The 15,411-nt window shown below is 43.8% G+C and overlaps 1 pseudogene; it reads left to right on the forward strand.

Moving 5' to 3' along the window:
• The first annotated feature begins 736 nt into the window (after window positions 1-736).
• The window catches only part of LOC138480558 (GDP-mannose 4,6 dehydratase pseudogene), a 47,001-nt pseudogene continuing 32,326 nt past the window's right edge, over window positions 737-15,411 (forward strand).

Below are 15,411 nucleotides of genomic sequence, written 5' to 3' on the forward strand. Positions count from 1 at the left end.
AGTGAAAAAAGTTTTACACCCACGTTTACACCACGGTTGGCACTGCATTTGTAGCTTAGCGGAAAAAGAAAACAACTCTGAACGACCGTGTGGTAGAAGGTCACAGAATGTACAAGAGTCTGCCCCAAGTACGAGCAGAGGGAGACAATGGGGGTCATTACGAGTGTGGCGGTAAGGGGTTAACGGCACCGGTAAGGATGCCGGTGCCGTTAACCCCTTAATGCCGCAATCCGGGGTCCCTTAGTGGGTCCCACTAAGGCCGGCTGGTAAAACCAGCTGTTTTTAGCGGGAGCCGCTAAGGTACCAGGGAGCTAATAACGGGCCTGTTATTAGCTCCCTCCCCATTCCCATTGAGCGCTATGGGGGCTCAATGGGAATGGGGAAGGGTTTTTTGAATGGGGATTTACCGCGTCCTCCAAGGTTGGAATGACCTGGTAAGTCCCCATTCAGAGAACCCGGACCCAGGCACGACTTTGGAGGCAGCCATGGTGCCAACAGCACCATGGCTGCCTCCAAACTGGTAATGACCCCCAATGACATTCTGGATGTACTCACGGAAGCCACCAGAAGGATTTCCAAAATATTCAGACCCAGTGACAATTTTGGGATGCACAGGTTGTTTTTCTACAAAAGAGTACACTGTCCTAAAAAAATGATCAATGATTTCATTACTGGTCTGAGAAATGGTGCGTGACAGTGTGAGATTGCATAATCCACTGACACTTAGATATGCAACATGCTCGTGTTCATAGGTCAAGAGCTGAAGTCACCAGAGAAAATGCTAGCAGCCAAAGATCCCACATTGCTCAACAAAGTACACACCTCTGAAGAAACGTCTTCTTGCAAGAAGGAGAGTGAAACGAAATACAACGCGAGTGCGGTACACGTCATGGACAGAACCAGCCCACACAGCAAAATCTGTGCAGACCACAGAGAACTGTGTACAGGTTGAACATATCAGCAAGCTGACTGATTTTTCAGGCTTCTATTGCAAAAGAAAGGAAATGTGGAGTTCTTGGATGAAGAGTGCATCATTTACATGCTCAGTGGTAATGAACCTGAACAAGACTTTGCTGTAATGGAAGATGAATGACAAGCACATACCAAGGAAGATCAAACCCTAGATAAAATTGAATGATATGTGAGCAGAGGGTGGCCTTCAACAAAGCCTTTACCATTGTCCTGCAACCCTACTGTAAATTAGTGGAAGATAAATGTGGCCAATATGCTAATCCTGAGAAGAGATGGGTTCACCCCCCGTACAGAGACCGCTTATTGACTAACAAATGCTGCCCATTTGGGTTCCACCCTCCACAAGAAATACCTGCGAGAAGATTATTTGTTATCAGGTAATCCAAAGTCGAATGAATGAGTCTCCATTGATCGGCCTGTAAAAATAGCGAAAAGACAAGGTTCCCACCAAATAATAGATATTCCCAACCACCCTGGGGAAAAACATGGTATGCTTTATTTTTATTTTCCAATTTAACAGTATTGAAAAAGACTGCCAGTATGCAACAGTTATAGTTGAGTATCTCGCTTAATGGTGAGAGCATCATTTCATTCCCAACATGACTACCTTGACTATTATATCAGTGATGGAAGGAGTCTTCCCGAAAAAAAAGGTACCCCAAAGAGATCAGCATTGGTAATGGCATGCAAAATATGTCACCTACCTGAGAAGTAAAACAACTGAACACAAGAGGAAAACACCATATCATCCACAGACCAACAGCCAAGTAGAAAGAACCAATTGATGTTCAAAGAAAGTGAACAATTGTGTGCCCTATGAAAGGTAATGGCAAACAGATATTGTTGCAAATGTCCAAGTGCATCGAATGACTCGGTTTGGATGCCGATAAGCTTGCCCAATTTTCCTAATATGAATCGTCAGATACCAAATCATGCAACATAAAGAAGCTATCAAAGATTTTTATAACAAACTCGCAAAAACTACCTGTTCTCCAAACAGGTTCTGTAAATAGACATGACACCACACATATCAATTGTTGAAAATCAATGATCCTGTATGTCGCATTACAGCTATGCTTATTGCTTGATGTGCTTTGCACCCTTAAGTAAACTGCACTGAGAATGGGCATGTGTGGCTGGCTGACATACCCGCGAGCAGCCAATGGGGGAGGTGAGAGTTGGTGTGCTGCCACATACTGGCACCTTCTGTGCTCTCTCCCAACCTGTTGCCTCACCCTGGCATGGTGCAGTTCATTGTGGTGCATTGTGGTGCGCATATTTCAGAAATTGTGCAACTTAGTGCCTTGAAATGTGGTTTGGGACCTCAAGTTTTGTTCCTCGGTCCTTTTATGACCACATTGATGTTCGATGATTTCAGGCAACCTTCTCATATGTGAAGGTACAGAAATCCCGCAAAACGGATGGAGCGTCCAGATGCCTTGTTGCCAGTAATGTCTGCAGGTCGTAACAGCTAAACAATGCTTCACCAAGCAACAAACACACACACATGTTTGTTTTTTTCTGAAATTCTGAGAAAGGGGTGGTGTGTCCAAATGTCATTTAACCAGTATTTTCCAGGAGGTTATTCAGGTAACTATGGACAATCTGGTGCAGATTGGTGAAAACTGTGGAATTGTATAAGGAACAACGCATCGCCAAGCCACAAACCCACAAACACATTTTGACTTTTACAAATATAAATAAAAGGCACATCCAAGAAGGTGGCATGGTAAAGTGAGACTGCTGAATAAGATCAAAAGCTCTTTGTCTAAGTATAGAGACCCAGAAAAAGTGAGCAAAGTCACCACAATTCACATCAAGCAAGACAATGGTCGCAGGTAGAACATTGCGAGAGCAGCTTTGTAGAAGAGAGACATACCCCCCTCAGACTGACAACCTCTCCATAGCACTACTGAGAGTGAGAATGAAAACACATGTTTAGAGAATGATCATGAAACACTTTGCATGGATGGGCCAGTAAAGAGACTCATGAAAGACCTGGGAACCTGCTAGACAAATGATTAGGATCTTCACCAGTGATGTGGGAACTTCAGAATGCTTGTCTCCAGGCAGAACATGACCCAGAAGATTGAATAAACCTTACACTTTGTGTAATATTGATTGTTTCTGTTCCCACAATGATGGAAGTGATCTGTCCCAGTGTCTTTTCTCTGTCTTTCCCTCTCCTTCCCTCTTGGATATGCCGAGGTGCTATTCGCAGGAACACTTGCGCAGTCAGAAACTGCATGAGGAAATGCCAAGCATGCAGCAGCCTCACAAGGAAAGCTTCATTGTATCCGAGCATTCACAATAAGTAAAACGTGTATCGCATAACAAAGAAACTACAAAGGTTCACTTTCAGATTATGGTGTGTTAATTCAGAAGGAGACTGCAACAAACCACCAGTGGCAGTGCGCAAGATGCAGAACTCTTTAGTGAAGTCAGTCCTAAACACCAGCGAGGATGCATTGAACAACAGGTGAACACGGCGAGCTAGGACAGCAAGAGGAAGTGAGAGAGAAGTAGAGAAAAATGGTTATACAGAATAGTATGAAGAACTCCAATGGTTGCAAATCGAGGGGATAGAGAAAGCAAGAGAACAGAGTCTTTAGGTAGATAAAGAGATTTAAGCGGGGACAAGAATATGTGACAGAATAAATAAAGGCTGAGAGAGAATATGTTGTGTTATGTTATGTTATGTTATATTATGTTATGTTATGGTATGACTTCTTGTATAGCGCACGGGCACCCGGAAGCATCATTGCGCTGGAGAGGAAAAAAAAAGAAGCCCAAAATTAACAGTCATCGGCCATCAGCCACTGAGTTTAGAAAAGATGTGTTTTAAGGGCCTTCCGAAAGGCCAAATGGTTAGATATTTTTTTTCATTGCCTGGGGCAGCTTGTTCCACAGCTGTGCCACAGCAATATAGAAAGAGCGTCAAAAGGGTGGCACACAGAGCAGGCCAGCCAATTCAGATCACAGGGAGCGCTTCGGGAAATAACGTATACATTTAGATTGAAAGTACTCTGCCCCCTGATCATGCAGAGCTCGATGCACAATAGCTAGCGCCTTGAATTCGATATGCTGGGCAACCAGCAGCCAGTGCAAACAATGTAGGACTGGAGAAATCTGGGCACCATAAAGTGACCTGTCGCTACCTGCACTGAAAGATTTTGAAGGGGTTGTAGTCGGTGGACCAAGCCTTTAGGCTGTGCAAGATAAGAGAATTGCAATAGTCCAACTTACTTCACACCATTGCAGCCACAACCGGCGGGCACAAAGATGGCGGTATCAAATGAAGTACCTTTTTAAAATGTTCAGATGGAAAAACCCAGTCTGACAAATAAATAATACCTGGGCATCCATAGACAAAGTTGCTGTCAAAATCAAACCCAAGTTATTCACCTTCAACGTAGGGACAGGGAGAGAACCCAAAGAAGAAGGACAGAAGGAAGTGATCCAGGGTGAAGGGCCAGGAGGAGAACCCACCACCAACACCTCCGTTTGGTCCCCATTCAAGTTCAGCCAGTTTAAGCCCATCCCCTCCCCCAGGGCCGTCAGGCACTGATGAAGGCACAACACCTCAGCCCGATAAAGATCTGGTTGTTGTCAGCATGAGAATAACACCTGATGCCAAAGGAGCGGATGAAGCACACTAAGGCCCAGATGTAAATGTTGAAGAGAAAGGGGGACAAAGCAGAGCCACCACATCTAAGGTGACAAGAATTAGAAGAAAAAGGGGAGAGCAGAAGAGATTGCGATCTATCAGCCAGGAAAGAGGAAAAAGCCAGGCTAATACTTGGCCAGATATGCCAATTTGGGCCAGGTGGTATAGCAAGGTAGAATATTCCACCATTTCAAAGGCCGCTGATAGGTCTAGTAATATCAAGGTTCTGACACCCGCCACATCCAGCAGCCTGGCCATGTCATCCTAGACAGAAACCAGAACGCTCTCAGTGCCCCTGCCCGGTCGGATGCCAGACTGAGCTGGGTCAAGGCGATCAGATAGCTCGAGAAAGGAAGACAGAAGAGGGGAGACCAGTGATTCCAGAAGCTTCATGAGAGCAAGTAAAAGCGAAATAGGGCAAAAGTTGGATGGCAAAGAGGAATCCAGTGAAAGTTTTTCTAAAACAGGGATTACTGTTGCAGCCTTTAACTCAGGCGGGATAGACCCTGATTGACAAGAGGCATTTACGACATCCGTGAATAGGGGCAGATGCTGCAAGAGAAGGGGTTTAGAGGAAGAGGCGAGAAAGGAACATACTAGAGAGAGGTAGAAAAAGGTTAAAAGAATAGAGAGAAAGTGCTAGAGGATGTGGGTGGAAAGGACATTTTTGATTTGAGGAAGCTAATGGCAGAAGAGGTCAAAACTGAAATGCAAGCATTGCTAGGCAGATAGTAAAACCTGCAGCATCTGCAGTCACAGTATGGGAAATGAGTGCATGTTCCTGCTGCAAAGCCCTTTCTGTCACCAACGCCCATGTATGAAGTATGACCTTGTATACGTAAGATAGTTCTGAAAGTTAATGTATCTGCTTCAGCGGTATGAAGACCCATGAAGTTCACGGATTTGGCACGTTCAACAGCAATGGACATCTCAGCGTTGTATTTATATTTGTATTGGAGTGGCAACCGTACGTTCTTTTCTCTCCACTTCTCTCCCACCGCCAGACTCCTTATTCCTATGCTACTTTCCCTGCGACCCACTCTAAAAATACAACAAAGGCAATGAAATGTCATCCTGTGAAAATGACGTGGTAGGATGTTGTTTTGCTGAAGTTCACAACATACAATATGCATGCTTGCTAGAGAGATTTGCGTGTAACCTGCAAATCACATCTCTCAATCCCAGTAATATAGTGCAGCTGGCTATGACCGTGATATTGAAATCCGTGTGCAAGCCCCAAGTCACTGTTACTATGACAATAGTTGATAAAAGCAGCACTGCCGAGATCTAGCTGTATCATGACGGTTCCAACTGCATTTGTCTAAATGGTATAATATGTATACTGAAGGGAATGCATGCCAGCCACAAGTCAAACAATCATGTCCTAGTATGAAAACATATGAGATACATGTGCAGCATCTGTATGCAGGGTTGTCAAGCATAAACATCAATTTATAAAACCATGAAAGTGTGTACACTTGTTGAAAAATTATCCATGCACTCTGCAGTCTATATATTGCAGTAAGGCTATGCTACATTTAGTGTTAGGCCTGAATCAGAGATGGTGAATTTGCTGCACGCCCAAAAGAAAACTCAGGCGAGTTGAGCACTTACTGTGCTATCCAGAGATGGTGCTCATCCATCGTTTTTATCATGTATTTATATCAGATTAATCTAATTAATTTACGGCAACAAATTTAAATAATGTATGCATGCTAAATAATGTTTGAACGTGTAACTACATGATATTCTATGTGGAAACTGTGCTTCTTTTATTAATGTGTAAGGTTTAATTAAACTAATACACAATACAAATATGCCAACACCATTACAATAGAACAATGAGTTAATTCCACTACTGCAGAGGTCTGTGTGTACATAGCTCATTGTTTAGCACTTATTCAGACAGGCAGGTATCTTGATATTTCTAGGTAAACCACTTGAATAAGTTTTATTACATATACGCTGATACTAGCAGAACCTGTAGAATGGTAACATGTGCTTCAACAAACTGCCGAGAGATCTGCATGTACCCATTATGTTACAGGTTTCAAACCCAGTAAGATAGCTCAGAAGAATGTTGCACATTCAGAGATTAATTCGGCCCAAATATATTTGTGCTTAAAATGCCAGCCTCTGGATCCAATCCCAACAAAATAACCCAGAATCAAGAATGGTAATTCACCTGCTGAGAATTTCTATGTGGTACCTCTAGGTCACAGGTTCCTCACTGACAGGTATATTAATAACATAGCCATCATTATACAGTGCAGGCTTTTTTCAAAGTAAATTAGTGCAATTGAGATAGGTTTAACAAAGGGAAGATGCACTGGGCATTTAACATATGCATTGCTGTTCTCTTAATTGTGAGATACCTGCCAAAGTTCCTTGTGACAGGTTATCATTATGCTGCATCAATGCCTCCGACTCTCAGTTAGTGCCACTTCTTTGGCTCCAAAGGGAAAATAGGCACACTTTTAGAGTGTGTAAATGCTGCACACGGCCGCATACACACGTGCACACACACTCAATACATTTTGCACAATATGCACGTTTTTTTTTATTCTAAGATGATTTAATGTATATGCTTTCAAAGTCAGACTGGGCATGCATGGATGTCCTTTAGAGATCGACTAGGTTGGCAAACGGCTTTTCTCTTGAGGTTCATATGTATGTTTAAGTCTTTGTTAGCAATCCCAGAACTCGATATATTGTAAAATGTGGAAACTTGACAACGTAAATTATGGTCAGCAGCAGAAGTCTAGGGGCATCAGGCGATAGAATGGCGTTAGAGAAATGATAGAGAGCGTCTAACTATGTATTGACCAAGTTATTATAGAAGTTGAAATCCAGAATAGGGATGGATAAGAGATTTTTTATTTGTTGAAATGAGAGAATGAAAGGACCATTGCTTATTTGCTGAATAAATCAGATGCCTTTACTTAATAGTAATATGTTTATTATAAAGAAACAGAGCGAGGTGCTTGAATGTAGTCTTAGGGTGGAGGAAGAGAAAGAATTGTAGAGCATAGATAGTGTCTGTAATGGGGTCAGACAAAATCCTCGAGGAGTGACTGAAAACATAGGTAAGGTCAGCAACGTCACAGGGATGTGCCAAGTATTTCTCTAATTCGCACGAGGGGGGAGTGTCCGAAGATTCAGGAGGAGCAAACCAGCAGCAGGATTATTTAAGAAGAAACACTGAGTGATATTGCTTGAAGTGCGGGAACCTGACGCCCCCAATATCATATGGGGCTTTGAGCTTGGCAAAAGCAATCCACTTACATTTTCTGGAGCCCCATAAGAAATTGAGAAGAATAAAGTTGACAGACTTGAAAAATGGGGGGGACAAATGGTCCGGGAGCAATTTCAAATGATATAAAACAATGGGGGACAGCATCATATTAATGGTGTCAAGCCGACCCCACCAGGAAAGGTAGAGAGGTGACCACATCAAAGTGAATTCTTAAAGTCTGTTGACCAATGACTGTGTGTTGAGCTTAATGGTATCACCCACTGAGGAGGCAAAATGAAGACCAAGGTATTTAATTGAATCGTTGCACCACTTAAACCCAAACACATCTAGGTCATGTTTGATAGAAAAGTAGTTGTGGGGTAGAATCTCAGATTTGTCTTTGTTGAACTTATAGCCAGAGACTAAAGAAAACTGGTGAAGTGTCTTCAGCAGCTGAGGGAGATGGAGTTTGGGGTTAATAAGGATAAGAATATTGTCAGCGTACACAGCAATTTTAATACTGGATTTCCCACTGGAGATTTCATGAATATTTCTTGTCTGATTTGATAAGTTCTGACAAAGGTTCTAAAGATAGAATATAAAGAATGGGAGAAAGGGGACAACCCTGTCTGGTTCCTCTGCATAAAGAAAAGAAGGGAGTGGATTGGCCATTAATACTAATCGACGATTGGGACAAGAATGAAGAAGGTTAATAAGAGAGATAAAATGCTCACCAGAGTCATGCCATTTTAGGGATTGAAGCTTAAAGTCCCAATTAACCCGATCAAAGTCTTTCTCTGCATCAAGCTGTTAGGCAGAATTGCATGCAGTACCCTTTGGGAACACTACACATAATTAAGACTACAAGTGTCAGTACAATTTCTCCTTTGGTACAAGCCTGTACTACACAGCAATGTGGTAGCAGTGGCTGAGCAGACAGACTTATCTCAAGAGTAAAGTGAGCAGTACAAGGGGTTACACAAAGGACTAGCAATCACAGTAATTCAAACAAACACTTACTCAAGGTTTCTTGGTAAAAGAATATACATTTATTTACACAGTCAGTTGAAAAATATTCCACTACTAAGAGCAGCTCAATATCACAATCTAATATACTACAATACACAACCAATCAGTTTCTAAACAAGTTCAGCACCCCTGAAGTGGGTGCAAAATGGCACTTCAGTTACTTTAAAAGGGGGTAAAAAGACATGGTTAAGAAGAATCAAAGCACAAATACTTTTAGAGGTAGGGCAAATAGTTTCAGTTCACTACAACCAGCTATTCAATGCAATAGGCCTGGGCCAAAGTCAATGGTTCAGAGTCTTGTATAGGAGAGCACAGTTCTGGTAGTAAACGGTTAGGTCTTTTCCACGATTTTTTAGAAGTAGTTGGTCAGGCAAAAAGTTAGATGTAGGTTTAGGGAAGGACAAGCCTTTAAGGTTGGGAGAGTTTCACAAACTTTCACCACGGCCGAACAGAGTTCTGCACCTCACTTCCTTTTAGATGAAGAAGAGATGTAGCTGAGGCAGTTGTTCCTGGCAGTTCCTGCATATCTCGCTGTTCCTGAGCTTTAGTCGTGGGGACACGAAGGAGGACGTTGGGAGGTTCCTGCACTGCCCAGGGAAGAGGCCACAAGCTTGGCAAAACATTGGTTTAAGGTGTCAGTGCCTTAAAGACCACAAACTAGTATCCTTCCCTCTGGCTATCCGGTTTTCAAAAGCACTCTGAAGAAAATTCGACCAGTATAGGGACAGTGTCCAGGTGACTTGCGAGTTGGTTGTTCCCACAAAAGGCAAGGGAAGAAGTGCAGCTTGAAGGGCTTCTCTGTCGATGGAGTTTCAGGCAATTTGGACCTGCATCAGGGCTTCACCGGTGGACCAAGAGTTGCAGCAGTCATCTTCCTTCAGCTCGTCTTCGGTTCTTTCGTTCCACTGATCGACTCTGCTTTCCAAGTCCCAGAGACTTGCTTTTAAACAGTCTTCCCCCATTCATTCCAGCCTGGCTGACACTCACACAGCAGGGTGAATGTCCTTGCCAGACAACCAGCTGGCCAATCATGCCAGAGTGCATTCAGGTCTACTAGGAGACTAAGCACAGGGAGTTTCGGGCACCTCCCTCACATCCGGCCCACCCCAGACACTCAGGTGCCAGAGGAGGGCTTCAGCTCTGAACCCCACCAAAGGCCAACGAACAAAGGGACCAAACCTGGTTTGGCATGCAGAGTTAAACACAAGAAGGGACTTTCCTAAAAGAAACGGCAAAAAAAGTCGACCGGAGTCTGTTTTTACAAGTCTTGGGTGCCATATTGGAAAACATGGCTGATCTGATTTTTAGCTACTGGTGTTTGAGGTCTGAAAAAATCATGGTAGTTTGTTAAAAGCCACTGCCACCAGCCCTTTCAAGTAGAAAAGGGTAACATTTGAGTGTTACATCAGTATTTAGATTCAGGGGTTGCTAGGCAACCCCTCCAGCACTCTATAGGAGATAGTGTGTGCTGGGTCTGTAAATTTAAAGAGACTTGTAAAGTCAATTTAACTTGACATGCTCTGGGAGACAGTAGTCAGTCCCAGAGAAGGTATTTAAACCTTGGGAAGTCTGAAAGACACCACTGTGCCACTGCACTGAAGGTGCTGTGTGACGCACAAGAAAAAGATGATGCCTATGGAGTTATTTTAAAACGCCATATCCAAAGAACACAAAAGTAAAACACACTAAAAATGAAAAGTTCAAAGTCCCAAAATATAGCGAAAGAACTGGAGAGCTCCAAGGTAGAGGGAATTTAGCACTTTGGTGATAAATCTCCCTAACACTCATCCCCCCCAGCCTAAGGGACAGCAGGATCTAATCCCCACCAGGATGGATCTCTTGTTGCAAGTTGGTTAAATGGCCTGCAGAGTACACCAGCAACCTTTTGTAACCCTTGCTATGCCACCTTGGATTAGTGGTTTTCATTTGTAAGGTATATTACCTACAAACCTGTTGTGGTACATCCCTTTTTTTTAAGGTAGAGGGGATCTGATCTAACAGTCCCTCAGAAGTTGTGACAACCTCTGAAACTACAATAGACTTTTTCAAGGGGTCCTTAGAATGGAATCTCTTAGATCTAGATGGGCCTCCATGGTTGCTCACGACCTCTCTCTCAAGAGCAGGTTGGGTCTCAGGTATCTTAGTTGGAGGGGCTGTGGTCAAGCAAGGTACATGCTTCCACTTCCTCTGAGATCAGGTTTTACCTGGCTTAGAAGTGTCCCTCCTAAGACTAGGATTTATACTGGAGTCTTCAGTAGAAGATCCAACAGTCTTTAGGTGTTTAGCCTTAGACCTATTTTCCTGGTTTTCCACCAGTTTTAAGAATTGCCAGTTCTCACAGGCCTAAAGAGGAGTCCAATTTGTCTATCCATCTCTTCCTCAGAAGCAGGGGGGGTCAAAGACTTTAAAATTGGATGGGCAATGATGGAGCTTGGTTGGGGCTCCCATTTCCCTACTATACAAGTCTCAGATTTGCCTTGGTTAGAGGTCGCTTTACCAACCCAAGGGCTTACAGTGGGGGTCTCTGTAGAGGTTCCCACAGGCTCAGAGTGATTTTTTAAGGTTGCCTCTCTAGCCAATTTGGTTTGGTTCTGCTTTCTCTCACTGGGAGGCCTGGGAGTACTTGACACTACTCCTAGAGTTTTTAAATCATTCCCCAATCAGGCACCTCATTTTGGACACTGACAGGAATCCTCACTGTCATATTATTACACTGAATGTGATCTGTTAGAATAGGAACCAACTGGACAGGGCCTCCAGAACATTTAGTGGGACCTTTTGGTGCCTTACCAACATCCTCAGGCTTGAAAAAGCTTTCATCCACAATTGTTCTGCTGGCCCAGTGGCTCTCATGGCAGGGGTGTCCTGGACACTGTCCATATAATACCCTCTGACGTTTGATGGAATGGAGTCATACCCACACATATTCTGTTTCTTACCCAGACCCATGGACTCTAAGGATTCAGAAGACCCAAGGGTGCTTCAGCAAATAGTTGAAAGTGGGCACTAGCCATTTGTACTTTTTCCTTTGGGGAGAAGGCTAAGGAGGCAGTTCTGACCCCTGCAGGTTTACCCTTGCATTTGGGATCTCCTTTCACATGGTCAGTTGACCCACAGACATAGCATTTTCCAAATGCTCTCTGGAATGGGGGTTTCTTCTGACCTCCCTCTGGTTGGGCACCAGAGGATTCACTAGACCTACCAGGTTTCCCGTGGAGTCTACCCTTCTGTTGTTCGGGGGCCTCTTCTCGTTGGATGGATTTAGAGTTATCTGTATTTTCACCTGTGTGCTGCTTCCCCTAATCGTTTTAATGAGTGACCCCAGAATTCTTATGTGTGGCCCTGTTGGCTGCCCATGAGTCAGCTGCTCTTGCCAACGTTTTGGGATCAATCTCATTTGAGTCAGCCAAGTGCTATCTCAGCTCAGGAGAGCAGGCATCATAGATAGACTCTAACATAAACATATTTCTCATACCTTCATAAGTGCTAACTCTGTAACTGTTAACCCAACCATCTAAGTTTTTCAAACATTCACACACACAGGAAGCACAAGGGGTACCATCAAGCTTTTTGAGTGTTCTAAACCTCTTAAGATACTGGGAAAGGGGTCCTCCCAAACCTAGCTATTAAAGCTAGTTTCACACTTTCATAATCCATTCTATCAACTTCTCTCATTTCTATTACAACACCAGATGCAACAGGGGGTAGCCTAGAAAAGAGCCAAGGAATCAACTGATTCCCTGTAATGTTCCAAAACCCATGGTTATATTCAAAAGTTGCCAGCCAATCCGGGGCCTTCCCTTTACCCAGCCCCTTACTGGCACGGGTGATTTCAGTAAGAGAGATATTGCGATCCAAATGAGTAAGATCAATCTGGGGATAAGAATGTCTATTGATACTGCTGCGAAAGGATTCCATGTTCGCAGAGGGTATAGTGGCTTTGGGAGACTATAAATCAGAATAGAAATGTTTAAAACAATTTAAGATATCATCAGGATGAGTAAGGGTAGTGCCAGATTTGTCTTTGATGCGTGAGATATATGTTGTTTTCCTTTTTGTTCCTAAGCTAAGAGGCAAGCGACTTCCCAGCTTTGTTGGAGGTCTGGTAAATCTTGGTTTTATATTTTTATAGAGTGCCAGCAGCCAGCTTAGTAAGCACATTATTAATTTAGAAAACGTAATGCAAGGACTGAGCAGAGGTTTGTTTCCATGGAGGCTCAATAGAATTGTTTTTCTGCACTGGAAAGTTGGATATAGAGATCATTGAGATGCCTTTTATGCTGTTTCTTTTTTTCTGCAAGAACAGGCTATAATATGGCCCCTAAGTGCAGCTTTAAAAGCATCCCAATTGTTGACCACTGAAGTGTCACTATTGTTAAGACTGATTTCCTATACTCTGGTGGACAGATGTATAGAAGGCCAACCTATATTGTGACAGGGGCAACTCTGGGAAGCTGTAGCCAAACCAGTTTAAGGTAGCAGTGACAGGCGGTCTAGGCTAAGAACGTCAGAGGGGTGAGAGTGTAAAGGGTCCACAATGAGGTCACACAATGGGAGTCACAAATTACCCTTAGACAGGATGTATAAAAATACAGTTATTTAATTATGGCCAAATACACTATAAAAAAATGAACACAAGCATTTAGACTTATCAACCAATACCATCAAACTAAAATACATATATACAGTCACAAGTGCATAATACAACTCAAGATACTCCTGCAAAGGAATGAACAGGTGAAAATTAAACACAAAAAGGTCCACAGAGAATTTACCCCTAACTAATATTGTCCAACCCTAAACTGCCTTGGGCCTTGGGCCCTATTGTCCAGGATACAAAGATGCAGAACTCAGGAGGCAGGAGAAAATGTAGGTAGGGTCTCTGGGGTTCAGTGATGGATTATTAGAGCCAGGGCTCAAGATAGACAGAGCCCAAAATTCCCCCCAACAGTTAGAAGTCTTGCCAAGGCAAGTATCGGCAAAGCCATCAAGTTTAAGATACAGAATAATATACGTCTATTGACTTACAGTGGGAGTGTAGGGGTATGTTAAAAACTCATTAACTTACCCCCTTCACTCACTCCGAATCTTCCCAAGACTTTCCAGAACAAAGGAAGAGTGTCCTGGCTTGCTATTCCCACCGAATTCCGCGGTCCCCGATTTTCACAGGTTTTCACAGGTTGCTGCAGGTTCGAGTGATTCTCGGGTTGGGATCTTTTGCTGGTACAAGGACTCTTGATGAAGAAATGCAGAAACAAATGATGCAGTGCCCTTGTCGGGACGGGAGGCGGGTCAGAAAAGCAGGTTTTGGACTGTGCACGCCGTGCACAGCAATGCAGCAGGACTCAGTAGCCGTGGTCAGACTTTCTGGACTTTTGATGCTAGGACTCCAAAATCACGCAGAGGGTGTCGTTGCAGTGGCAGCTGAGGGTGTGCCAAGTTTCATGCGGAAACTCGGAACGGCAACGAAGATAACTTGGTAGCCCAAAAACAAAGCTGGTCAGCCACAGGACAATTCCCGGGCACTTCTGAAGGCAGTTTTTGCACTGGCACCGAGTAGGATTCAGGAATGGATGGTCTCTCCAATCCAGGGGTCATAGCACCTTCACAGGCCTACTAGAGTACAAGAGACAGACAGGGCTCCACCAGGGCTGCAGCAGAAGTTGGTTGCCAAGCCTCTTTCAGACAGGTTACAGGTTTCTTTGTGGGTCTTCTCAGCTGGACGGATTCTTGGCTCCTTCAGGTTCTTCCAGGATCTCTCAGAATTGCATGCTGGGGCCCTCTTCCTATACTAAAAGCCAGGTAGGAGTCGAAACTCCCACTAGCCAATGGCAGAACTAGCCCACAAACACATCCCACAGTGGTCCAATCAGGATCCCTGGCAGGAACACTCATGCATACCACTCAGACACACAGAAACCAGGATGTGTATTGGGGTCAGACTGACCCAGCCCACATCCTGTCTGCAAACACACAAAGCCCTCCAGTAGCCCACCAAAAGCTGCTGCTTTCTCGGGCACTGGAAGTCCTTATACGGATCTTTCTGACATGTGAGGCCAGGAAGAAGGCTAAACAACAAGATGCAAAAAGAATGGATGAAAAACCTTGTGGCACGGCCATGTTTGGCCAGTAGCCACAGTAAGTAGCCAAACGCGGTAAACGCGGTTAAGCTAACACGAAATTCCCCAAAAAGTGGAGAAAAGTCACTGCTGTCACCAGTCCATCTTTTAAGCACCTCAGAATAACCAAAAAATCCTTTGTGTGTTAGTCTAGGGCAAAATAAAAAATGAACCCATTGCACTGCAGTGTAAGCTGCTGTGTGCAATGATAACAAGTTATCCCAGGTGATACAGAAGTAACCACAAGTAGCAACACAGTTACAAGACTAAGGGAAACACTGTGTCCCAGTTCTGATAGCCTTAAGGACATATCAGTTTCCCCATAACATGTGAGCAAAGGCCAGGACAGTGAAGCTTAAGGCTTCACTGTATTGCAAAAAGTACAGGTC

The sequence above is a fragment of the Ambystoma mexicanum genome, chromosome 5p (assembly GCF_040938575.1).
Source record: "Ambystoma mexicanum isolate Mex_15411 chromosome 5p, UKY_AmexF1_1, whole genome shotgun sequence".
Taxonomy (NCBI): Eukaryota; Metazoa; Chordata; class Amphibia; order Caudata; family Ambystomatidae; genus Ambystoma; species Ambystoma mexicanum.